This window comes from Myodes glareolus, chromosome 22, assembly GCF_982192425.1.
Source record: "Myodes glareolus chromosome 22, mMyoGla1.1, whole genome shotgun sequence".
NCBI lineage: Eukaryota > Metazoa > Chordata > Mammalia > Rodentia > Cricetidae > Myodes > Myodes glareolus.
In genome coordinates this window covers 25,238,943-25,265,792 of record NC_142047.1, presented here as the reverse complement: position 1 = coordinate 25,265,792, position 26,850 = coordinate 25,238,943, and the positions used below count along the sequence as shown (strand labels likewise).

At 46.5% G+C, this 26,850-nt stretch overlaps 1 protein-coding gene and 1 long non-coding RNA gene across 9 annotated transcripts in view; both read left to right on the top strand.

Moving 5' to 3' along the window:
- Window positions 1-1,018: 1,018 nt before the first annotated feature.
- LOC146890262 (uncharacterized) lies at window positions 1,019-20,531 on the top strand. The gene is made up of 3 exons (XR_014999148.2): window positions 1,019-1,151; window positions 19,345-19,437; window positions 20,333-20,531. It is a non-coding gene; the product is annotated as an uncharacterized LOC146890262 (long non-coding RNA).
- A 1,381-nt stretch (window positions 20,532-21,912) lies between these two features.
- The window catches only part of Cnot1 (CCR4-NOT transcription complex subunit 1), an 80,119-nt gene continuing 75,181 nt past the window's right edge, over window positions 21,913-26,850 (top strand). For 5 of the 8 annotated variants that reach the window (XM_048431594.3, XM_048431575.3, XM_048431538.3 and 2 more), the window contains exon 1: window positions 21,914-22,635. The gene's annotated coding sequence lies outside the window, so the exon portion shown is untranslated. Of the gene's footprint in view, window positions 22,636-26,850 lie in introns of all 8 variants that reach the window. The other 3 variants (XM_048431584.3, XM_048431567.3, XM_048431558.3) reach the window with 2 other exon arrangements.

Here is a 26,850-nt window from a genome sequence, read left to right as displayed (position 1 = left end):
TAGACTGGTCCTACGTGTGTGGTGTCTTTCCTGCTCCAGCTTCCTGAGTGCCAGGATGATAGGCTATGGTGTCCATTATATTGGGAAATCGTCACGTGTTGTTTGAACTCCCGGGGAAGCTGGTGCTCCAGTGGGGTTGGTCTCCCCACTTCAGACCCAAACAAGAAGTCTGTCTCAAAATGTTCTTCCAGGCCTTTGTCTTGGCTGGGAATGGGCTCCTTTACCTTTGTTACAGAGAGGAAACTGAACGGTAAACAGCCCAGGAGTAAAAAACATGGTGCCCTTGAGAACAGCTGGATGGCAATGCTTTCCAACGGAGTTTATTGTTGTTTATCTCGTGATGTGAAAATGCCAGCAACGGGAATGGGAAGCTGGAAGTTTAGCCTTGGCAAGATCATCCACGGAAAGAAGCTCAGTTGTGGACTTCGGATAACTGCCTCAACTTCCCCAGTTAATTTCTGCTGCACGTTACACCTCGATTTGATGATGTTACCTTGGTTGGCTCTCTGCATTGGGATACTCCAGTTGTCTCTGCTGGATGTCGTAAACTCTTGATTAAATGATGCTTTGCCATCTCTCTGATGCCTCTCTTATACACAGAACACAGGCACGTGCCACCATGCCGAGCAATACATGCTTTGGGGTTGGTGCTTTTCTCTCTCTTTTTTAAATTTTAAAGTATTTGTTATTGTATGTCATGCCACATGAATGGAGGTCAGAAGACAATACAGGGGAGTTGGTTCTCTCTTTCTATCACATGGGTCCTGAAAACCAAACTCTAATTGACATATTTGGCAGCAAACACTTTGACCTGTTGAAACACCTGACCAGCCTAGCTTTTGTCTCTTTTGAATACTAAAAGTTGCAGAAAAAAATTACAATTATAATATAAGTATAATATACGTATAGGCTAGAGAGCATGAATTGGACGGGTTTGAATTTGAGCCTTGAGTTTTGCCATTTCCGGTCTGTGGCATCTTACGTCACTGGCCTTTCCAAAGCACTCACTATGCACTTGGCACCATGGGACACTTTCATCATCTCTCACCTGATCCCTGAGCTCCAAAGGCATTTTGTAAGCTTCAGGAAAAGCACTTTACACCCCAAATTTCTACATCTGCAAAGGGGAAAAGATCTGATAAGCTATCTGGGTAAGTTAAGGGAATTCAGCGTGGGAAAACTTCGGCTGCTAGGTTTGTCCCAGGGCGTGTGCACAGCATGAGTGGCTGCCAGAACGCACCGCCCTACCTACCTGCCAAGGTGAGGCATGCTGATGCGTAATCCAGCCTCTTGTGCATCCTCTCTCTCTCTCTCTCATCCTTGCTCTCTAACACATATCCTCTTTCTTGCTAGGACTGGAACTGAGCCTATAATGCTCCACAAGCGCTTTACCGCCAAGCTACACTCTTAACACCTCCTTCCTTGTTTATTTTGTTGTGCTGGAGGTTGGAGCCAGGGCATAGCACGTGTTAGGAAACTCTATATTGCAGAACTACATCTCCAGATACCTCTTTCATTTTCTTCTTTCCTTCCTTCCTTCCTTCCTTCCTTCCTTCCTTCCTTCCGTGTGTGTGTGTGTGTGTGTGTGTGTGTGTGTGTGAGAGAGAGAGAGAGAGAGAGAGAGAGAGAGAGAGAGAGAGAGAGAGAGAATCACTTTATAGCCCTGGCTGGCCTGGCCAGGCTGGCCGCCAACTCACAGATATCCACATGCCTCCCCATTGCTGGGATCAAAGGCATATGCCACCATGCCTCTAGTCTGGCTGAGCCTTGCTACTTTGTTGAATTCCAGGCAGGGTTGCTGTGAGACTTCAAGGATTCTATCCAGCTGTGGATAAACATAACTTCATACAGTGTAGTGAAGAGAACAGAAATGTCTCCAGACCAATCCCCAAGACATGTGAGCCTTCCTTCGCTGCCCTGCTTGCCGCTCCTCCGCCCTTAGAAGAGTGCGCACGCTCAGAAAAGAACCACTCTGTTAGTCTAAACACTTGTTTGCTATGCAACCTCAGGCAGGTCTCTTTCCTTCTTTTCCTTCATCTGAGCCTAAAGCATCTTTGCTGTACAGTGGGAGGGTACAGCAGGTGGCAACTCAGCTCTCTGGCTCTAGCTGAAGTTCTGCACTAATGGTCCTGCAGACACCTCCGCTGCCGCCCACCGTGTAGCTGAAAGCAAGCAGAACACTAGCTTCGAGAATGCGGGCAGTGTAAGTCCTCGGTAAGAACACCAGAAAACAAAGTCAGACTCCTCTTAAATGCAGGGAAAATCCAGTCCCATACAGCTGGCTATTTCCGGACCATAGGACAGGATGATCTGCTGGCCCCTTTTCAAAGGTTAAGAATTTTAAACTTTGAGCGGAGCAGTAGTGGCCCATGTCTTTAAACCCAGCATTCGGGACGTAGAGGCGGTTGGATCTCTGTGAGTTCGAGGCCAGCCTGGTCTACAAGAGCTAGTTCCAGGACAGGCTCCAAAGCTACAGAGAAACCTTTTATAGAAAAAGAATTTTAAGTTTTGAAGGAAAGGTTACTGTTGGTGTACTTCACTTTAAATTTAGTCATGATTCAAATAACTCTTACCAGGAAGAGGAGGAAAGTCACTGACCTAATATTTGTTCTGTGGTCCCTGAATTAGTGGGGAGAATTGCCAAAGACATACGTGAAGGCTAAGCACTCATCCATATAAGATAAAATACATTTTTAAAATTTTTCTTTTAAAATTATTAAAACTTTGCAATATTGCTTACAAATCTCTTCAGTTGAAGTAATACATTTATGAATTGAAGTGAACATGGCTGTGTGTGTTGGGGGAAAAAAGAAGTCTGTATTGTGGCACATACCTTGTCATCCAAGGGACTTAGGAGGCTGAGGCAGGAGAATCACAGGTTTGAGGTCACATACCAGGCTACATTATCAGGCTCTCCAAGAAGCTTTTAATAGATTAATCAAAAAGGAATTCAAGGGCTCTGGAAATGACTCAGCCATTAAGAGCACTTACTGTTCTTCCAGAGGACCCCAGTTCAGTACCCAGCTCAGTACCCAGCATCCACCTCTGGCAGCTCACAATTGCAATTCTAGCCTCAGGGTGTTTGACCTCCTCTTTTCCCCTTCATGGACACACACACACAAACACACACACACACACACACACACACACACACACACACAAATAAATCTTAAAAGAAAGAAACAGCTCTCAACTCCAGCGGAAAAAGAGATGGTTTATTCTGGAGCCAAATTTGAATGATGATGCTCCAAGACCACGGATTCGGGTCATCACAAACACAACGTTCCAATGTGGTAACAGTTTCATGGAAACCATACATCAAGGCCCTTTTCAAATGCGTTCATCTGAACAGCAGAGAGGTAGATTTCCGCAGAGCAGGGAAATCTCTACGACAGGTCTCCGATGTTATCTGATGACATTGTTAGCCTTTGGGCTGGTAGAATCTAGAGATGTTTGTACATTCCAAAAGGATTTAACAACCGTCACCTGAGTGTTAGGTCACCCATAGAGGTGGGAGATAAACGGCAAGAGAAGGTCAAGACAGCCTGGCTCCTAGCCTATAACATTCTAGCTCTCCACTATCAGTTAATCAGCCTCGTAAAATATTTGACTTCCGTGTGGCTCCTCCTCCCCCCCCCTCCCCCCCCCCGCCCGCCAGCCTTCAGTTCTCCTGTTGGCCAAGCATCACATCTGTGCCTGAAGAAGCCAAGTGTTATTTCATGTCCACTGTGTCAGAAAGGCTCATTCCAGGGAGCTGGTATAGACGGGGCTGAGTAAGTTGCTAAACTGTCTCCAGGAGAAGGGACTAGTTGATCAAGCCATCCATACAGGAAGAGGTTCTTGGATTATATTGTCAAACATACTAGCCACCATTCCAGGCTGGATTTCTTTTTCCACTCTCTGAGTCTGAGAAAACATTTACATATGATATACGATAGAAGTAGTATACACAAGTTAAAACAAACAAGAACACTGTAGGACCTAAGAAGTAAAGGCAGGCCAGGCATGGCGATGCATGCCCGCCTTTAATCCCAGCCCTCAGGAGGCAGAGGCAGGAGGAAGTCTGTGAGTTCAGGGCCAGCCTAATCTACCAGAGAGACTTCCAGGGAAGCCAGGGCTACTGAGACAAAAGCTATCTTAAAACAACAACAACAGCAAAGATATGTATGCCAGAGTTACAGGCAGTTGTGAGTCATAGGATGTGGGTGCTGGAAGCAGAACTCAGGTTCTCTAGAAGAGCAGCAAGTGCTGTTAACTTCTGAGCCATCCCTTTAGTCCCTACTTTATTTATTAATATTGTGTGCTGTGCATTTGATATGTGGAGGGAGGGTGTGCACATGCCGTAGCACGCATGTGAAGGTCAGAGGTCAGATTTTGTGGAGGAGTCTCTCCTTCCATCCTTAGACAGGTTCCAGGAGTACAGGCCACTAGGTTGTATACAAGTACCTGGCTGTCCTGGAACTTGCTTTGTAGGCCAGGCTAGCCTCAAACTCACTGAGCTCACAAAAATCCACCTGACTCTGCCTTCCATGTTCTGTGATTAAATGCATGTGCCTTGACTACCCAGATGCTCGTTTTTTCTATAATTTATTTAACTTTTATTTTATGTGCATTGGTGTGAAGGTGTCAGATCCCCCGGAACTGGAGTTACAGACAGTTATGAGTTGCCATGTGGGTACCAGGAATTGAACCCAGGTCCTCTGGAAGAGCAACCAGAGCTCTTAACCACTGAGCCATCTCTCCAGACCACGGATACTCATTTTTAAATGAAGATGACAAATATCAGTTCAGTTTTCCTAACTCTGTTCAGGATCTACGTGAACTTGGTTGTGTACATAGTCAGAGAGAGCGGTGGCGGCGTCATGAGACATCATTTCCCAAAGAACTTTAGCAACAAATTCTAACGTTTTAAATGTCTGAAACTACACAGAACTCAAAGCAATCTATTTTTCTACTTGAGACAAGAACAGACTTTCCTGGGCCGGGTGGTAGTGGCGCACGCCTTTAATCCCAGCACTTGGGAGACAGAGGCAGGAGGATCTCTGTGAGTCCAAGACCAACCTGATCTACAGAGCAAGTTCCAGGACAGCCAGAGCTACACAGAGACTCTGTTTACAAACAAACAAACAAAACCAATAACAACAAAACAACAACCAAAAAATACAAAACTAAACTAATCACATAATGCTGAATTTTGCAGGAATTCCCTATCTCTGTCTCTCTGTCTCTCTCTCTCTTTCTCTCTCCCTCCCTCTTTCTTCCCCCTCTCCCTCTCCTACCCTTTCCTGAGACAGGATCTTAAATAGTCTATGCTGGCCTCAACTTCACTAGGTAGCTGAAGATGACCTTGAGTGTCAACCTCAAGCGCAGGAATTCAGGAGCATAGCAACCCAGCCACACCTGGTTTATGCTTTGCTGGGTACAGAGCCCAGGGCAGCCTGTGTGATAGCCTCTACCAACTGAGCCTCGCTGTCAGCTCTGGAATCCCTTTTGCAATGAAACCAATGCCAGTTCAAGGAGCTTCCAGACAGATTCCTGGTCGTTAGGATTCAGACATGCATAGTTTGGGGGTGGGAGAGAGGAGGTTCGTGACAGATAGAGGAGTTGGGGACATCTTGTCTCTCTTGGCAGAGTGAATGTTCTCTCTGACATGGAACAAGGACTGTAACCCTCCCTCCCTGTTGGACCCAGGCTTTTGACTGAAGCACAGTGGGAGTGCCTGGAGCTGGGGAGGCTACATCTCCTCTGTTTCCCTTTCTCAGCCCCCGCCTCCCCGGTGATATATATCACTGAGATTAGTGCCCCCTACTTTCCCTAGACCTCCTTCCTCTCCTTCCCATTCCTTTTCTTTCTACATAGAAAGCTAAAACTGACTTCAGCCTATTGTGCTACCGTGTTTCTATCAGTATTAAAAATTGCTACGACACAACTCAAACGCCCTCTGAGGAGTTCAGAACGGCCCAGTAGGTGAAGAACCTGCTGCGCAAGTGCAAGTATAAGGACCTGAATTTGGACCCTCCTCTACACACACATCAAGACTAGGTACGACGGCATCTGTAACTCCAGCGCGGGGTGGGGGGCACGGAGAGGAAACAGGAATGTTCCCAAGGATCCCGGAGTTTACTAGCCAGCCAGTCTAACTCATCAGTGGGGTTTGGGTTCATTGAGAAACCTGTCTAAAATAATAAGGTACAGCGACAGAGGAAGATGCCTGACCTTGACCTCTGCCTTCCACTTGAACATATGCAAGCACCTGTTCAGAGTTTGAAAGTTTGGCCCCACACTCTTGAAACTAGAGATACTGAGAAGGAAGGGCCAGACACCTCCCTACTTTTCCTGTCTTCTGTCCTTTGAGGGTTGGTTCCTGCTCAGGCTTCCTGACCGTCTTCTCTCTCTCAGTTCACACTCTTAGACCGTACACCACAAGGTCTCTGCATCTGCTTTTCTAGTTTCTTTTGCATCCAGGGTTTGAAAAGAAAGATAGCTGTGAAAGAGGCAACAGTATAAGGAGCTTTTGTTGTTGTTGGTGGTGGTGGTGGTTTGTCTGTTTGCTTTTGGTTTTGCGGTAAAGAGCAAGAGGAAGGAACAAGAGATGAAGTTGAGCAGTAAAAATCCATCACACACACACACACACACACACACACACACACGGCTACTGCTTGCGATGGGAGCTTTTATACATGGCGTTTTTGTTCTGCATCATTGTTTTGGAACCTCTACTCCAAAGAGAAGAATACAGTGAGTTTTCTTAAAGTGAACTTAACTTCTGAAAGCATAGTAATTTGTGCATGTATCTAGATTCTGGGATCCCATTTCTTAGTGCTCACTCGGGAACACTGCAGAAAACACCTTTTGATTTCATATAATGAGTAGTATCATGCATGGTCCTATTATAACCTCATAAATGTGTCATTCATCTTTTTGTTTTGTTTTCTTTCGTTTTGTTTTTCGAGTCAAGGTTTCTCTGTAGTTTTAGTGCCTGTCCTGGAACTAGCTCTGGTAGACCAGGCTGGCCTCGAACTCACAGAGATCTGCCTACTGGGATTAAAGGTGTTTGCCACTATCGCCAGGCAGCTATTAGGTAGTTTTTATGTGTGTGTATGTGGTTGGGATGAGTGTTTTGTTATATTAGGTAATTTTCAGATTTTATTTTACGTATATGGGTGCTTTACCTTACGTATGTCTCTGCTTGACTTTCATACCTGGTGCTTATAGAGGCCAGAAGAGGGCAGGTGTAATGGAAAAATTAAAAATGCTGCAGATCCCCGGTGGTGGCAGGGAGCAGAAACACTGCAGGTCCCCAAGCGGTGGCAGTGGGCCCTCAGAGCAGCCAGTCCCAGGCAGCGATGGCTGCAGGTCCTCCAGCAGCGGCCAGCAAGAGATAGAGACATAGATAGGCACACCATGCAGAGTGAGGTTGGATATTTATTCAGTGGGTTATGGAGGGGGAAGGGAGAAGAGCAGATACACAGAGAGAGAGAGTAGGGGGGAGGGAGAGATAAGGGAGAGACAGAAGGGGTAAAGGAGAGAAGTGGGGAGAGACAGAAGCTGCCTCTTCAAGAGGGAGACAGAAAAAAAAGGAACTCAGGCTGGAAGCTGAAGATCAGCCTGCCTCAGCGGACAAGGGATGGAGTGGGCGTGGCTTGTCTCTTAAAGAGACAGAATAGATCATTACAGTAGGGATCTCTGGAACTGGAGTTACTGTCAGTTGTAGCACACTATATGGGTACTGGGAAGGGAATCTGGAACCCCTAGAGAAGAAGTCAGTGCCACTGAACTTCCGCTCCAGTCCCATTGTGTTTGTTTTGTTTTTCTGTTGTTTTGAGGTAGCATTTTTGATGTGGGCCTGTAAGAAATACTAAATATTAGACCTTTCTATAAACACTGTAAAATTTGTGTTTGTTTTTTTTTTTCTTTCTTTCTTTCTTTGTTTTCGAGACAGGGTTTCTCTGTAGCTTAAGAGTCTGTCCTGGAACTAGCTCTTATAGACCAGTCTGGTCTCGAACTCACAGAGATCTGCCTGTCTCTGCTTCCCCAGTGCTGGGATTAAAGGCGTGCGCCACCATCGCCTGGTGTAAAATTTGTGTTTACAACAAATAATTAAGATCGTTTTTTATCTCCCTTGTCATACAAGACTTCGATGCAACCCTCTTACTGCACCCCACCAGGTAAAATTTTTGCTTCCCCAAAAGCCCTGCTGCATTTTCCTGACTTCGTGAATGAAGGGGCTGATCTCTCCCGCTGTCCTTCATTTCCTTTGTGCTGATTTTTTTAAAAACCAGGCGATAGCGAATGACTGTGAAGCTGATGGGGGGGAAGGGGAGCTCTGGAAAAGACACAGTGACCTGCTGCACTGGAATAAAAAGCGCTTCCTGCCAGGAGCGCATGCTCCTTTGCTTTTGTGAGCTACACACCCTCTTGACTAAGAGTAGAGTTTCGCCTTGTCGAGACTCTTCAGCTGAGTGGTGGTCTCCTTCTTATGACTCTGGACTTAGTTCTAGCAGCCCAGGCTGGCCTCTACTTTGTCCCAAATGTTAAGATTATAGAGACGCACTACCATGCTTGGCTCTGAGTCAGTTTTATTTACTTTATTTTTGGTGTTTTGAGACAAGGTTTCTATAATACCCAGCTGTGATGAGCTTAATAGGATCAGACCACTTAAAGGAAGTTCTTAACTCCCAGCCATCATCTGTCAATGTAGGACCTGATAAGCTTAATGGAGGCCCAAGTCTCAGTAGTTTACCCTGAGGCTATACCTGATTGCAGGAAGGACCTCAAACTGAGATTACCCAGGCACCACCCAAGAACAGACCATCCAAAGGAAATGCCTAAAGTTCCAACCATTGTAGACAGGATCACCTGCCAGCACACACTCACCAGGACACCCCTAGACAAAAGTCAGCCAACCAGGGGTCCTGAACCTTAGAAATCCCTCACCCCACCTTTGCTATTATAAAAACTCAACTCTAACTGAGCTCTCCATTTATTCCAATACACTGGACATGCAGAGAGACCGGGTTTGCAAACTTGTATAAAATAAAAGCTCTTTACTTTTACATATGGGACTTGATTTCCTTGTTGGCTTTTGGGGGACTTCATGGATCTGGGCAGAATAAGAGTTTTCCTGTGGCTGTCCTGGAGTTTGTTTTGTAGTTCAGCTGATTCTGTTTTTAGAATGAGTAGGGTGGATTTGATTTTTTTGGGGGGGGGGGGGCTGGGTTTCGAGATAGGATTTCTCTGTAGCTTTGGAGCCTGATCTGGAACTAGCTCTGTAGACCAGGCTGGCCTCGAACTCATAGAGATCCGCCTGCCTCTGCCTCCTGAATGCTAGGATTAAAGGCATGCACCACTATTGCCCGTTTTTTTGTTTTGTTTTGTTTTTGTTTTTTTGTTTTTTCAAGACAGGGTTTTCTGCGCAACAGCTCTGGCTGTTCTGAAACTCACTCTGTAGGCCAAGCTGGCCTTGAACTCGCAGAGATTCACCTGCTTCTGCCTCCTCCAAAGTGCTAAGATTAAAAGCGTGTGTCGCCATTGATTAGCAGGCAATTCTTTAAAAGAAAGCATTTAACAGGGGCCTTGCTTACAGTTTTAGAGGTTTAGTCCTTTATCATCACGGTGGGGAGCATGGCACTGGGGCTGTAGCCAAGTGCTACATCCTGTTACCTAGGCAGGGGAGAGCACCTGAGACTGGCATGAGCTTTACTTCAAAGTTCACCCTCAGTGACACACTTTCTTCTCATCCTTTTAAATAGTGCCACAGTTGCTAAGGGTGATGGACTAACAAGGCCATACCCTTTCCTGAGGATCCATAGGCAGCTAATGGTTGCTGGGGGAGGGAAAGACATTTTCTCATTTTCTTCAGTGATATCATATTACATATATAATTATGTCATGTATTACATATATATTATTAACACACACACACACACACACACACACACATACACACACACACGTATATGTTTCAGTGGTATAGTCCTGACGGATCCTGATAAGTTGCTCAGGCTTCTGTAACTAACTTTACCGATGCCATTCAAATGCCCTTCCAAGTAATTCTAACTAAACTCGCTGATCAAACATCACCAAAAGATACAGGCGCATGCAAAAACTTTCTGAGAAAGACTCCAAATCTCACGGAATAAGCCTAGGAATTGTTGAACTGGATTGCATGAAATTAAAGCTTTTTTTTTGCACAGTGCAGGAAACAGCAGAATGAACAGACAACCTCCTGAAAGGGAGAAAACTCTTTGCCCACTACATATCTGATAGGCGATTAATATCTAGGATTTATAAAGAACTCTAGAAATTAAATACTAGAATTAAACCTTCTGGAGAGATGGCTTGGTGATTAAGAGCTCTTCCAGAGGTTGAGTTCTATTCCCGGCAACCGCATGATGGCTCCCAACCATCTATGATGGATCTGATGCTCTTTTCTACCTGATGCCATCTTCTGTCACACGGGGATACATGCAAATAGGGCACTCATATACATAAAATACATAAATAAGTCTATCAAAAAAGAATTAAACTATCCAATCAATAAAAGGACCAATGAAGAGACAATTCATAAAGGAAGAAATACAGATGGCCCCAATAAGTGTTTGTTTATTGGAGACAGGGTCTTCCTATATAGTCCTGGTTGTCCTAGAACTCACCATGTAGACCAGGTTGGCCTCAAACTAGCAGGAATCCACCTGCCCCTGCGGCATGAGAGCTGGGATTAAAGGCATGTGGTACCATGCCAGCCCAAGGAGTCTATGTCAGAACACCAGAGAGACTTGCACATCCGTGTTTATTGCTGCACTCTACACAGTGGTCAAGGTAACGGTCAGCCCCCGTATCCATCAACAGATGTGCGAGTAAAGGATTCATACACATAGTGAGATTTTTGTTCGTGTATAAAGGAATTTTATTCATCTGTAAAGAAGAATTAAATTGTGACATCCAGAAGACAATGACAGAATCTGGGTGGAGATCGTAATGTTATATGAAATAAGGCAAACTCAGAGAGATGCATCGCATGCTTTCCTTCATATGTCAAAACTAGGTTTACACGTGAGTGAGTGTGTGCAACATGAAAGTAGAGAGGAAGCTTGGGGGGGCTGGGAGATGACTCGGTTAGTAATGTGCCTGTCGCACAAACATGAAGACCTGAGTTCAGATCCCCAATACCCACGTAAAGACCCTAACATCCAAGTCTCTCATGAGTGCCTGTAATCCTCGTGCTGGGGATGTAAGGAGGAGAGGTTGAGACAAGCAGATCCCGAGAGCTGACTTGGCCTCTAGTCTAGCCAGAGTGTGGAAAAACAGTGGAGATCAATGGGACAGGCAGCCGATATCAAACTCTGGTTTCTAGCTGCACATGTGCACAAAAACACACATACCCATATTTTACACACATCCAAATAAATAAATCGGGCTACGGGAGGGTGTGTGTGTCAAAGTATTGTCTCCATCTTTGCTTTACTTCCCTGGTTCTATTGATAAATGACTTTACCTATCTTTAATCACCCGAATCTGAGGAGCACATCGGGCAGTCATCCATCTGATAGCTTTGTAGAAAAGACATGTTTTATTATGGAGTCTAGCCTCTTTAATCTCTTTGCATATACCTTGTCTATACAGTATATACCCTTTACAATGACCCTAATGCTGTCAACCTAAGACTACAATGAGAAGCCATTCGGCTGTCACTCAAACAGCAGGGACAATGAGGAAATATTAACAGAGGAAGCTATCAAGAGAGTAAAATGCAGGAAGGGCCTAGGAGTGGATGACATCACGGTGGAGGAGCTGGAGGGAGCTACAATAGGCTCGGGGCCAAGGTGCTACTCAGACTCTTCAGACAGACATGGGAACACGAAGTGATTCCCATAGAATGGAAGCACTCGGTCATGATTGCCATACAGAAGAAGGACAAGCTGAACTGCTCAAATTACAGGGGCCTTAGTTTGCCTTAGCAGCAAGATCTTCTCCTCCAGTATCCTGCAGAGGATCAAGGGCAGAACAGAGGAAATCCTAGCAGAGGCCCAGTGCGGATTCAGAGCTAACAGGAGCACAAGTGATCAGATCTTCCCTTTGAGGCAACTGGCAGAAGAACGTGAAGAATTTGGAAAAGACTTATATGTCTGTTACATCGACTTCAGGAAGGCATGCGATAGCATTTGGAGGAAAGGACTTTGGGGAACAGTGAGGTTCTACAGGTCCCCAGAGAAAATCATAAGAGTACTAGAAAATGCCTATAAAGATACCTTTGCATCAGTCAAAGTCTGCGGAGAACTAAGTGATCAGTTTAAGACAGTCGTAGGAGTGTTGCAGGGATGCGTCCTCTCCTTCCTACTCTTTAATATACCCCTGAAATTATTAACAGCAACAGCCCTGGAGGGTGAGGAGATAGGCGTTCAGATAGGTGGTGTGCGAATCAGTAACTTGTATTTTGCCGACAATACAGCACTACTCGCTGAAAGTCCAAACAAGCTGCAGGCCATGGTAAACAGAGTGGTGGAAGTCAGGGAAAACCTTGGTGTGAGAGTAAACATCGAGAAGCCTGAGATATAGCACGTGGGAAGGGAGCACAAGGATTTTAACATTGTAATAAAGTATCAGAACCTCAAGCAAACAGTCAACTTTGTCTGTCTGGGAGGAAACCTCAGTACAAAGGAGGGGACTATTTCAGACATCAGGAGGCAGATAGGGATAGCACGGGCTGCACTCCAGACACTAGGAGAGGTTTGGTCAGCAAGAGACATAACAACAGAATTACAAGAATGTGAAACGCTTGTCTTGTCTTGTGCTGCCTTCTTTACAACTCTGAAACCTGGACAATGAGAGAAACTGAAATGGATGCTGTTGCCCCCGTTCACAGGCGATGGAAATGAAGTTCAGAGAGTGGGTCCTAGCATCAAACAGCCGGCATAGAGATAGGATATGAAGTTTAGAGTTCTGATTCCAGAGCCCAGGTTCTAGCACCCAAGGACCCTTTGCTTTGATTCCCCTGGGAACAAGTTTGGTACCAGCTATGAACTGTATTCTAGGAGTGTGTGTGTGTGTGTGTGTGTGTGTGTGTGTGTGTGTGTGTGTCTGTGGTTTATTTTTGCAGTGCTGGGTGTAAGCATTGCAGCTCAGATGGAAAGGTATCTTGGCAGTCGGGAGTCAAGGAATACCATGTAATAGCTTACAGCTCTGCTCCAGGGAATGTGCCCCAGCAAGGAAGGGTTTTCCCCAGCAAGGCTGTTACGATTTTATTCCGGTCCTTTTTTTTTTTTTTTTGGTGTTTTTCGAGACAGGGTTTCTTTGTGGCTTTGGAGCCTGTCTTGGAACTATTGGAACTAGCTTTTGTAGACCAGGCTGGCCTGGAACTCACAGAGATCCGCCTGCCTCTGCCTCCCGAGTGCTGGGATTAAAGGCATGCACCACCACCGCCCTCCACTCAGGTCCTTAAGGGAAAGTTTCCCTAGCAAAAGCCTTCCAACTCTGCTTAGGTCCCCTTGAGTGTAATAATTCTGCAAGGGGAAGGTTTCCCTAGCAAAAGTGTTACAGTTCTGCTCTGTGGCTCCAGCAGAAGTTGTTACTTCTCTGCTCCACTCCACTCTGGCGAAAGAAGGTCGACCAAACCTTGTTCAGGAGATTTATTGGGAAGGAAGAATCCAGGAGGATGGCTGCCTCTAGGGGTGAGGTGGCAGCAAACTGAACAGGGTACGGAGCTTATATCTGGTTCCTTGTGTGTGTGGGGACTCTCTGGTTCCTTGAGGGGGAGGCTTTCCAGGGTGGCTTGGGATTGGTGGGGTTTTGTGTGTGTGTGTGTGTGTGTGTGTGCGCGTGCGCGCGCGTGCGTGCGCGCGCTCAGGGGTCTGTGTGATTTAGTGCTCAGGAACCTCAGGGATTGGTGGAATTTCAAACGCTGTTCCCAAGTCAGAGTCAGGGTATTTTTTCTTGGTCCTTTCCACTCTACACTGGGGATGGAGTCTGGGGTCTCACACATACAGATGAGCACTCTGCCTACCACTGAGCCACACTCCCAGCTGTCTGCTAGGTGCTTTCTGTGCCAGGGGCAACATAGGCCTGGGAACAGCAAGACCTGAGCCTGAAAAGGGTCAAGATGGTGGGGTGCCTAGGGTGGTGGGCACACGTTTTTTCCCTGGTTCAGTCCAAGACAGGTATTTCTTGAGATAATTGACAGAGAGGAAAGGGCTAGCGTGGCTGTACTGCTCTGCCCTCCCCACCGTGGTTCGTGACTAGCTTTCCCTGGGGCACAGTGTAGACCACGTGGAATTCTGAAAAGTTCCAGAAGGAAAGGGTTTAGAGGCATCGTGGCCTATTCTCTCTTACAGAGGAGATGTTGCATATTAGTGAGGAGGAAGGAGTCGGTCTTCATGAGAAGGAGATCACAGATTTGGGACATACGGCATGGAAAGAGAATGTGGGGTTCACCAGAAGCATCTCTGTGGGAGTCCCCAAGTTGGGAATGGGGGCAGGACATAGAATATTTGGATGTTGTCGGGAAGGAATGTTTGTAGCTTTGAACCTCTCAACCTTTTAGTACACTCTCTATCTAGAGCCTCCTTATGGTCCCATCCCTGAGATTCTTGAATACAGCTGAGTCACTACTAGGCACATATGGTTCAGTTAAAGGACTTGGAGGAAGGCCCTCTGTATATCAGAATATCCCCCTGCCTGGGAACTGAAGGTGTGAGTTTAAGTCCTGAGTAGCCACTGATAAAGGTATGGCAGCCGGGTTGCATCTTCTTGTTTCTATAGGACCAAGGAATTGTCATGGAAGAGATGTAGGGTAGACACAGCAGGTATTGAGATGCAGAATGAGACAAGGAAGTTTGCTCCTGGTCATAATTCCAGCAACTGAACAGTGTCTAGACAGAGTAAACACTCAAATGTTTGCTGAAACAAGAAAGGGAAGCCAGGTCGGTGATACAGTCTTGTCCCACCTACTCCGGGAGCTGAGGCAAGACAGTCCAAGTATGAAGCCGGGCTGGGCTGAAATGTGAGTTCAAGATGAGCCTGGGCAAACTTGATTAGGCTGTGTCTGAGAAGAAAACGTATGTGTGTGGGGGAACAGTTCATGGCAGCTCAGTGTGTCAAAGTTCTTGCCAGGCAAGCAAGACAACATGAGTTTAATCCTCGGAACCCACAGAAAGCTGCTGAAGTGACTCACATCTGTAATGAGAGACAGCAATGGGAGGATCACCTGGGAACTCCTGGGCCTGGAATTACAGCTCCGGGTACGCAGAGCGGCAGAAGTACGAGAGGTCCTTCCTCAACAAGGTGGACGGAGAGGCCCCACGACAGGAAGCTGTCCTCAGACTTGGACGCACGCACCCACACACCAAATAAAATCTTAAAACGACGTACAAAGATGAGCCAGGCGCGACGGCACAAGGTTGAAGAAGTTTAAGGAGGGAGAGACACATGCTCAGCTGGAGAGAAGATGGAAGTGAGGGTCTTCAGACCCACAGAGAGGGTTGGGCAGCTGTGCCCCTGGGAGTGGGACAGGCTCAATCAAGGAGGTGCTTTTGACCAATTGGAAGGCAGGATTGAAAATGCAACCCCAGGATTACCAGTTTCCCTGAGTCCATAGTAGGCAATGCCATCCTCAGATGTGTCTCCTTTCCTTGCCTTGGGCTGGTAGTACAAGAGGCCCCCTTTTGCCAGGAGTGCTGCAGCATGACCTCTGGGCTCTTGTTGGCGGGACAACACTGACCTGGTTTGCAATTTCTTGGAGGAGACAGGTGTTTAGAGGCCCTGTGCTCCCAGAGGAGGGGGAGTATAAGTTCTGGGGAAGTCTTGCTGGGGAACCAGGATAAGGATGTGCTCTACTTTCCTTTCTGCTGCTGTGATAAAATGCTCTGACCAAAAGCAACTTAGGAAAGATATATGGGACTGGTACTTATAGATCACAGTTAATACCGAGGACAGTTAGGGCAAGAATTCAAGCAGGAACTTGTGGGTAGGCTTGCTTGCTATTCCACATAGGTTTACCAAGGAACTCACAGTCGAAAAATTGCAGTAGGAACTATGGGGGATGCTGCTTAATAAGCTGGCTCACAAGCTCATGCTTAAGCAGTTTTCTCATACAGCCCAGGACCACCTGCCCAGGGAATGGTGCTGCGCAGTGGCACGGACCCTTCGTTAACAATCAGGTGAATCTCCCACGGACATTCCTTCAATCTGATGTGGGCAGTCCTTCAGTTGAGACTCCCTTCTCAGGTGCCTCTAGGCTGTGTCAAGTTGACAGTTAACAGGGTGAAATGCCACAGCCTTTCATTCTGACAGTGGTCTTAGAGCTGGAATTTGGTCTGTTCCGAATGGATACCCACCCCCCTCCCCAAAGCATTCTACACCAGCGAAGAAACATCAAGAAGAGGAGGGCCCCCGAGACGATCATTGTTCCTCCAGCTATCTAAAGCTGAGTTCCTCCCAGTGCTTACAAACGGGCGAGGGGAACCGGACCCAAGACCTTATGCAAAAATGAGTTCTTTCCAAAAGAACTCGACAGCATTTACACACATGTAGGTCTCTCTGGAACTCCTCCTTCCTCTATCAGTTGCTATTGTCCCCTTTCATGAACTCACTTAGCCCTAGCTGTTGGTCCCTTATACCACGGAAACAGCTTTCTCCAAGGCCACTGTGACAGACCTAAGACCTTGTCCATTCCTTCCTTGCTTGACTGCTCACAAAGACTGCAACCCTCCAAATGCTCCTAGCCCTTTCCCTAAAGTTGGGTTGCTCCTCTTCCAGCTCCAGCCAAGAGTTCAGGGGAATCTTTTTCATGGTTCCTGTTTCAGCTCTTTGCCTCCTCCTCTAAGGCAGCAGCTCCCTTAGCCATCGGTAATGCTGTCCCCGGTTTCTAAAATCTCTTGGCGCGTCAGCTCAATGGGGGCTACTAGGAATCTTTACCTGGGTGAACCTGGTGTCTTCCACTGCCAACTAGAACTTACTATCTCTATTAGTCAGGGTTCTCTAGAGGAACAGATTGATAGGTCTCACACACACACACACACACACGCACACGCACACACACACACGCACACACACACACACACACACACACACACGGCCTTACATATAAACATGTGCTACGATGCCAAAGAAGTAGGCTTTAATGCCAGGGAGGGAGTAGACTTGCCAGCAAGAGTGAGAGACTGTATTAAAACAAAACAAAACAAATCAATCAAACAAACAAACAAACAAACAAACAAACGGCCTGGAGAGATGACTGAGCAAGTAAGAGACTTGCTGCTTTTGGAGACCTGGGTTCCCAGCACCCTCACAGAGTAACTCCAGTTTGGGTGGTGGTACCTCACACCTTCTTCTTGTGCTCCCAAGAGCCCTCTTCTGCATCTGTGGGCACCAGGCATGGACTGCTACACACCCAGACATGCAGGTACAACACTCACAAACACAAAAGAAGTCTTTAAAACACTATTTAAAGAGGTTGAGGATTTAGCTGAGGGGTAGAGGGCATGACTAGGAAGCAAGGCCATGGGTTCAGTCCTCAGTTCTGAAAAGAACTGTTGTTTTTTTTTTTTTTAGAAATCAGAAAACAAAAATCAAGTTTCAGTTTGCCACTGCTTGCGTACCAGGCAGAAGCTCTAGCTCAAGCTTGTTTTGTGACCCAGAAAGTGCGGTGAATAACTCAGCCCCTACCGCGCTGGGACCCAAGGAGTGGATGAACTTGCACTGAATCCTTTAGAAGAAGTTGGTCGATTAAAAACAAAACCAGGGCTGATGGTTGAGCTTAGTGGTACAGATCTAGGCTGGCAAGTATACTACCCAATTGCAGTGTGACCCAGCGCTTGGGAAGCTGAGGGAGAATAAGACACTGAGTTCATCCTGGGCAACATACTGCAGCTCTGTATGAAGCAAACAAAACAAAACATGGGCTAGAGCACTTGACTGGCACATGTGAGGTTCTGTGTTGAATCCTGTCTGGGGAGGGGAAGATAACACAGGAAGTTAGTGCTGTAGCCCAGGTAGGAAGTGGGTTTCTGAATGTTTCAGAAGTTTTTTTTTTTTTAAAGAAACACAATATTGCAATTACTTGAGAATTTTGCACATGTGTTTAATGCATTTTGATTATATTCATCCCACTTCCTAGCCTTCCTCCTAACTGTGTAGCTCTGGCTGTCCTGGAACTCACTACATAGACCAGGCTGGCCTTGAATGCATAGAGAACTGTGGTGATATTTTGTTTGTGATCTAACAGATAAAGCTTGCTTGAAGATCAGAGTGCAGAGCTAAGCCACTAGTTAGTCATAGAGGTCAGGCAGTGGTGGCACACACCTTTAATCCCAGCACTCAGGAGGCAGAGGCAGAGGCAGGACCTCTGTGAGTTCAAGGCCACCCGGGGCTATGCGAGATTGGGAGATTGGTCCAGTCTAAAAGAGAAACAGCTCACATCTTTGATCCCAGCACTTGGGATCACTAGGGTATGGAGACAGGAGTGATGTGGCTGGATGGAGAGAGGAGCTCAGGGATTCAGTCTGAGGTTTCCTGGAGGTAGGGCCTTGCCCCCTTCAGTCTGAGGATTCAGTAGAGGGAAAAATGTCTCTCTAGTGGCTGGCCCTTTTACTTCTCTGATCGTTCAGCATTTACCCCATATCTGACTCCAGGTTTTTATTATTGAGACCAATTAGAATTCACACTATAGAGAACTGCCTGTCTCTGCCTAACACTGAGTCACTGAGTCCAATTTGATCTACCCCTGTACTCAAGGATGAGGGCCTCCTTTGGAGCACAGGGAACCACCAGGAACAACCATTAAAGGAAACTCTCCTGCTCCAGCAGCCTCAGGCAGGGCTGGGAGCGTGTGCGCCCCTCCACCTTCTAAGCTCTCTGGGGGATTTCTGTAGTGTGTTTCTTGGATGCCCTTTGGCCCAGGGAAGTCGTAGCTTTAGATAGGAAGGAGTCTCAAGGTGGTCAAAACTGCCAAAAATGGAAGTCACTCAGTTGTATGAAAAAATAATGGGACTGAAAATACCATTATAGAGAAACAAGGCCACTGATTTTTTCTCTGTTTTCTTTAAAGTACCTCCAATTTTTTTTTACAGCCTGTACAGATATAATTCTCTGTTGCATTGATGTATTTTGTTCCCACCCTTTCAAACCCATAAAACAACGAAAGTTTGTTGACACACATTTTTCTCTTCAGGATTTTTAAAAATAGTTTTTGCTTTTTTTCAAGACAGGGTTTCTCTGTGTATTCCTGGTTGTCCTGGAACTCACTCTGTAGGCCAAATCTGCCTGCCTCTGCCTCATGAGAGCTGGGATTAAAAACAAAAATAAAACTTTACTTTTAACACAAAATTTTTTGTTCTATTTTACTTTTAGGATATTTTGTGAAAGTTTTATAAAATTCCTCCAGAGCCTAGGATGCATAAAACCTGGAGGCAGAAAACGGGAAGAAGGCTGAGGAGGGAGTAGGTGAGTTTATCTGCTGGTTAACATCCTGTTGTTAAATACATTTGAAAGCAAGCTTTTGGAATTGCTGAGTTAGAAGGCAACACTTAGTAGATCCTTTATGAAGGTCTTCCCAGCTTTCTAGTAAAGATAGCAGCCACCCAGCCTAGACACATAGTCAAGGGACTTTGATCTCCAGGGTATTGTGAAAATCTTGGCTCAGTCTCCGTGGCTGTCGGATTCTAGTAGTGACATTGGTACAGCAGAGAGGTGGGCAGTGGGCTTAAGCATCTCCTGTAGGAGCCTTGTTTTAAATCATCAAACCATCATCTTGGTAAAGACAGGCTGAAGCAGGGAAAAGCAGTTCAGATTTGTTTCAACTTACCTTCAGTATGGGCCGACCTATGCTAGAACTGACAACAGGCTGTAGAATTACCAAGTTGGCCTTAGGTAATTAATTTGTATGGCTCTTCCCCACCGTACACCCCACAAGCCTTTCATTATATAATTCAGGATGCCCCCCAAACTCTTGATCTTCAGCCTCTTGAGTGCTGTGACAAAAGGCATATACCATTATGTTCGTCATTGTCAGTCTTTCTCCTTTAACAAACAACACAAGAAAATGAAATCCACAAAACAAAACAATGGCCAAATTGCTAGATCACAGAAATAAAACAAGGATAAAAAGTTCAAAACGAAGGCTGGAGAGATGGCTCAATGTTCTAGCACTTGCTGTTTCTGCAGAGGAGCAGGAGTGGGTTCCTAGCACTCACAGGACATCTTCCAACCTTATAGGTATAGCTCTCATCCCAGTCCCAGGGGAGCCAACACCTTGCTGGGTATCAGGCACACACTCACAAGGGGGAACATATATACATATATGCAGGCGAACACTCACTTTTTTTTTTTTTAAATCTAGAAGCAGGAAAGATGGCTGAGATTACAAGCACTGGCTGCTCTCCCAGAGGACCCAGGTTTGATTCTCAGCACCCACAACGTGGCTCACAACTGTCTGGAAATCCACTTCCAGAGGATCCGACACCCTCTTCTGACCTCCAAGGACATGCTGCACACATGGTGCTCAGATTTACAGGCAGGCAAACTCCCATATACATAAAATAAAGTTTTCACCAAATCTCTTTGGAAAATCTTTTCCCATTCTGTAGGCTGTCGTTTTGTCTTGTTGACTGTGTCCTTTGCTTTACAGAAGCTTTTCAGTTTCAGGAGGTCCCATTTATTAATTGTTTCTTTCAGTGTCTGTGCTGCTGGGGTTCTACTTAGGAAGTGGTTCCCTGTGCCAATGTGTTCAAGTGTACTTCCCACTTTCTCTTCTATAAGGTTCAGTGTGGCTGACTTTATGTTGAGGTCTTTGATCTATCTGGACTTGAGTTTTGTGCATGGTGATAGATATGGGTCTATTTTCATTTTTCTACATGTTGATATCCAGTTATGTCAGCACTACTTGTTAAATATGCTTTCTTTTTTGCATTTGATATTTTTTGCTTCTTTATCAAATATCAGGTGTTCAAAGCTGTGTGCATTGATATCCGGGTCTTCTATTCAGTTCCATTGGTCCTTCTGTCTGTTCTTATGCCAGTACCAGGCTGTTTTCAGTACTGTAGCTCTGTAGTAGAGTTTGAAGTCAGGGATTGTGATGCCCAGGATCGTTTTGGCTATCCTGCTTTATTTTTTATTTATTTATTATTTATTTATTATGTATACAATATTCTTTCTGCGTGTATGCCTGAAGGCCAGAAGAGGACACCAGACCTCATTACAGATGGTTGTGAGCCACCATGTGGTTGCTGGGAATTGAACTCAGGACCTTCGGAAGAGTAGGCAATGCTCTTAACCGCTGAGCCATTTCTCCAGCCCCCATCCTGCTTTATTTTTATCCATTTATTTATTTTTTGTTTTTCCAAATGAAGTTGAGTACCGTTCTTTCGAGGTCTTTGAAGAATTTTTCTGGGACTTTGATGGGCATTAGCAAATCTCTTTTAAGTTCAAATAGTACAGATTTGAGAGGTCATGCCTATTATCTTAGTAGTTGGGAAGACTGCATGGAGCTCGAGGTCAGCTTATGCCACACAGTATGTTCCAGGCCAGTCTGGACTACAGCTGGGCTAACTGAATGAGAACTTTTCTCAAAACCCAAACAAACAAAAATCCTACAAGATAGGAGGGCTCTATGGATAACAGTCTTTTGTCCAAGAAGCAAAGGACATTAGCATCCTTGAACACAGCCAGGAACCGGAGGGGAATTTCAGTTTCTACATCTCTGCAAAACGTCCCTGCTTCAACAGAGAGAACAGAAAAAGAAACTTTAAAAGAGCTAGGACTAGGTGGGCATCTGGGAAACTACATTCTCCAGCATGCATCGCTCCTCTAGGGCGCAGACAGTGATGGGCACAATCACGTTACTTTTGCGACAGGAATGGGCGGGGCGTGCCACTACATAACCCAGGATGCATAGCCCCTCCACTTTGGCCTGCGTCTGGTGCTCTCCGATGGCTGGTACTCCTTGCTAAAGAAATCCCAGGGGTGGACAGTGCTTCCGCTGAGAACCCGCGCAGCCTCTCGGACCGTGGCATTTCGAAAGACGAAGGAAAGTGGACGAAGGCTGCATTACCCTCTCTTTTTAAGTTAGAGTAGTTTGTGCTCAGGGTGGCAATGCGTTGCCGGCTTGCTTCCGAGTTTATTGTTTGTCGGATGCCGTGAGCAGCCAGTTCCCATAGGCCGAGCAGCTCGCAGGCAGATGTCCGGAGCTCCAAATCGAAGTTCCCAGCATCTACTCATTGGCTTGCATCTGGTGCGCAGGCGCCCGGGCTCGGACCCGGTCCCTCAAGGCTAGCGAGCGGCCATTGGCCTAAGCCCGCGAAATAGGAGTCTGGATTGGTAGTTGCTTGCAGGAGCCCTGGTTTCTTCCTTGACTTCTGCGAGTGATAGTGTGTGATTGGTTTAAATCCGCGGGTACCTGGCATTGATTGGGCAGCCCTGGCGGACGGCGTGCGGCCATTGGCTGGCGCTAGGGCCATCCCTCCATCGGCGGGCAGCGAATGAAGAAATGGGAACGGGGAGGGGAAAGGCCGCGACGTGAGCGCGCGACCTCGGGCGCCATTTTGTCGAGAAACAAGCGGAGTTAACCGAAGAGGGGGGTCGAGGAGAGCCGGAGTCGAGGACCCAGGAGTTTCCTGTGTCCAAGCGCTGCCGGAGCCGTCTGAGGTGAGGCGGGTTGGAGTTGCGAGTGGCGGGGGCTGGCAGTGTCAACCTCGGGACACGGGTGCGGGCGGGAGCGGTGCCGGGGGTGGACCCGGACCATTGGAAGCGTTTCCCGGAGCGTCGGGACCGAGGGGGCAGCCTGGACGGAGCGGCGGGGGGTGAGGCGGGAGTGGACGGCCACGGCCCCGCTCGCGGAGCCTTCGCTCCCCCCCCGCGGGGAGCCCGGAGCCGAGGTTCTTTGGAAGCGGAGCGCCGGGCGCGGGCGAGCCCCGGAGCGGCTCGGCCCGGGGCCTGGAGGCTTCGAGGATGGCGGCAGAGACGGCAGTTCGGGTCCCAGGCCCTCGGCTCAGCTCAGCGCGCGCAGGCTGCGTCCTGGTCGGAGCGCTCGAGCTCCTCAACTGCCCCTTTCTCTGGGGCTCCCGGATGGGGGGCGGTGGGCGCAGGCGCCCCGCGGCCTAGGTCCCCGGCGGGCGGGGACGGCTTCGGAGTTGTTGCCGACTCGTGCGCTTTCCGGGGACTCCCTCCCCGCCGCCGCCCCCAGCACGTTGTCAAGCCCCCCGCTTTCGGCTGCCCGGCGGTGGGAGGGGCGGGCGGGAGCGAGCACTTCCGTGTTACTTAGCCACAGGTTTTTTTTTTTTTTTTTGTTCCACTCGCGCGCCCCGACGCTCGCACTTTTCTAACCAAGCCAGTCCCCCCACTTGGTCTCCTCGCTACCCGTGGGGTCGATAGTCGTGGCGGTCCTGCTTGCCCAGTCCCCCACCCCCAGCACCCCTGGCAAGTGCCCACTAGTGAGCCAAGCTCTGGTAGGTCTTGAAGTTGGTGCAGGGCTTGGAGAGCTTTAAAGCCTAAGACTGAACACAAGCACCTTTTGGCCATGCCACCGGCTCTGAGAGTTCACCCACCTGTGCTCACAGACATTACTTGCAGGCGTGTGCTTCCTAGGTTTAAAAAGAGCCTTTGAAGGTGTTTGTTAGGGTAAACGACCCTCTGAAGTCATCCCATCAAATGTCACACACCCTCCTTCCGTGGGCATTTAATCCAGGCAAGCCTTGAACCAGTGAGCTCTAGTCCCAGATGTCGCCTGTCTTTGGGGTTTTAGTAAAGAGCCTATTTTTCCTCCCTCTCTTCAAAACTTGAGTAACAGTACTAGAGTTCCCCTACATGTTGTGTTTTCCCTACAAGTTTCGTTGCAGTTCAATCGTCTGTGATTACAATGGAGATTGATTTTTAAAAAAAGAACACGCATTAAGTGAGGGAAAAAAAGTACCGCTTTTTATAAAAAAAATATACCATACATTTTTCTCATTACTTCTCTGAAAAGGAGTAGGGATACATGTGTGAAAATGGCGGAAGTGTAAATGGTATCTTTTTGAGTGCGGGAGGACACCGCATTATTATCTTGTCTGCAGGAAAGCAGACTGGTAGCTGGACTTCAGAGTAGCAAGCAGTGCCTGCACTTGAACGGTAGCGTGCTAGTTAGTGAAGGGTCTTCTGCAGGGAGAAGGACTTGACTTGGGAATTTGGTCCTTTTTCACCTGGTCCTGGCTATGTGGTGGAAGCTAGTCTAGAAATGAGGCCCAAAACCATACTGACCTTTAGCCGGGTGTGGTGGTACTGGCTTGCTTGTAATCCCCGCGCTACAGAGGCAGGGATGAAGACCTCAGCAGTTTCTTTTGTCAACAGCCAAGGCTGCATCTCAAAACCTTTCTCAAAAAAACAATAACAAAAACCAGGGAGGAGAATCAAGGGGTTGGGGGTAGGAACCCCTAATGAATACCTGGAAGTTTTTTTTTTAAAGCCCGATATTAAAATTTTTTAAGATTTTATTTATTGTGTGTGTGCACATGGGTGAGTTTCAAATTCTTGTGCCACAGCTCAGGTGTGGAGGTCAGTGAAAAAAATAGATGTATTTACTCCCAGACCAGGCAGATGCCAGCGTTGTCCACAGAGCGATTTCCAGAGCAGCTAGGGTTCCACAGAGAAACCCTGTAGACTCACTCTTGCATGAGTATCAAGGGATGGAACTCAGGTCTTCAGGCTGGTGTGGCAAATGCTTTACCTGCTGAACCATTTTGAAGCCCTTAAAGATTGTAATCATAGAAGTTGGCTTTATTATTTTTTTTGTCAGTTTTGAAAGTTGAGACTTAACTTTTGCATATGTTTTGCTCATATGTATGTGCACCATGTGTGTGCCTGGTGTCAGAAGAGGGCATTGGATCCTTTGTAACTGGGTTATGTGTGGGTTTTAGCCACCGTGTTGGTCCTGGTAATCAGGACCTCTGCAAGGGCAGCAAGTGTTCTCTTGGTTTGCTGAGCTGTCTCTCCAGCATCTTGTTTGTTTTGAGACGGTATTGCTGTTGTAGTTCAGGTTAGAATCCTCCTGCCTCAGTTTACTGACAGGATTACAGCTCCATAGGATTATAGATAATCACAGATTCATCACCATATTATCTAAAGTTAGGTTTCTTTAAAAAATAATTGTAGTGTGTTTATATTTGTATGAGTGAGTGCATGCCACAGTACTCGTACGTGTGTGTATGAGTGTATATGCATGTGTGTATATATGTATTTATGTATGTATGTATATAGATAGGTTTGACATCTTTCAAGAGTTGTCTCTTTTTAGGTCCCAGGGACAGAATGCAGGTTGTCAGGCTTGGTGGCAAGTGCTTTAACCATTGATGCATTGCACTTGTTCTCATTTGACACTTCTTGAGTTAATAAAAAATAGTATCTGCCTTTTTGAAAAGCTTTGGTGTCACTCACTCACTGTATATGTAGTGTTGGGGCTTGTACACAAGACATTAACATATACTAGGCAAATGCTCTACCCCTGAGATATACCCCTTGCCATTTTGGGGTGTGTGTGCGCCGTCACTTCTCTTTGGGTAATATTTTTAATACAAGCAAAACAAAATTTTAAAATTTTATGTGTAAATGTGCCTTCTTGTCTGTATGTGCACCGTGTACATTCGGGTTCCTGATGAGGCTAGAAAAGGGCGTTGGATTCCCTGGAACTGGAGTTACTAGGAGCAGTTATATGAGTGGTCCCACATGGGTGCTGGGAATTGAACCTGGGTTCTCTGCAAGAACAATACATGCGCTTAACCACTGAGACCCAAGAACAAAACTTTACACTTACAGGAAAGAATTAGCTGAAAAGCTGGACTTAGTGACTCAGGCCCCTATCTGAGACTCAAGCAGGAGGATCAGGAGGTCAAGTCCAACTTAAACTCAAGTTAGCTTTGGTACAGGTGATTTGTCTCAAGGGGAAAGAAATAAGCTGAAGCATATTTTAAATGACCCTGAATAAATTTTCTATTTCAAAGTGACATCCAAATGAGGTTGTTTTGTTTTATGGTTTGGGGCATGGTACTAGAATGAATATTAAGATTTTGTGTAGAGAAAGCCCAGTAGTGCTTTTTTGTTGGCTCGAAGTTTTTGTTATATTTATGTATATGTATGTACATGCAGGTTTGAAAGCCAGAAGATGACTTGTAGGAGTCAGTTCTTGTCACTTGTTGGGTCCTGAAGATTGAACTCAGGTTATCAGGGATGGTGAAAAGATTTTCCCATTGAGCCATCTTACTGGCCCATGTTTTTTGGATCACAGTTTTGTTTTGTTTTTTTTTTCTGAGACAGCCTACATCTAGCACTGGCTGACTTGGAACTCAGTATGTAGACCACACTGGCCATGATCTCACAGTGAACCGACTCTCAGGTGCTGAGCTAAAGGTGCTGGTCATCACTCTGGACCAAAATGAGCTCCTGCACTGTGCATGTTTTTCATGTTAATTTTTATAGATTTGGGGGACTACAGTAAAGCAAATAAAAGGAGTCATTCTTTGAAAAGTGTTCCCTTTTTTTTTTCACTCACCATAGAATGAAAAGTGTTCTTCGAGAAGGTAGTCATTAATCTGAAACCCTTCCTGTGTTAAGATTTGTAAAGGCTGCCTCTGGAAGAGTAGAACAGGATAGATTTAAGAAATGTCTTTCAGGCTTGAGAGGAGAGAAACAACTCCACAGCGGTGTCCATCAATCTTCATGTTTGCTGTGGCTTGAGTTATACACAGATATAATAACAGTAATTACATTTCAAGTCAAGGTAGGAGACATGAGTTCAAGGCCAGCCTGGTCTTTATAGTAAGGTCCTGTCTTGGAAAAACAGAAACAAAACAGCATTTCAGTCTTTCATTTTGGGAAACTTAACTTTGATGA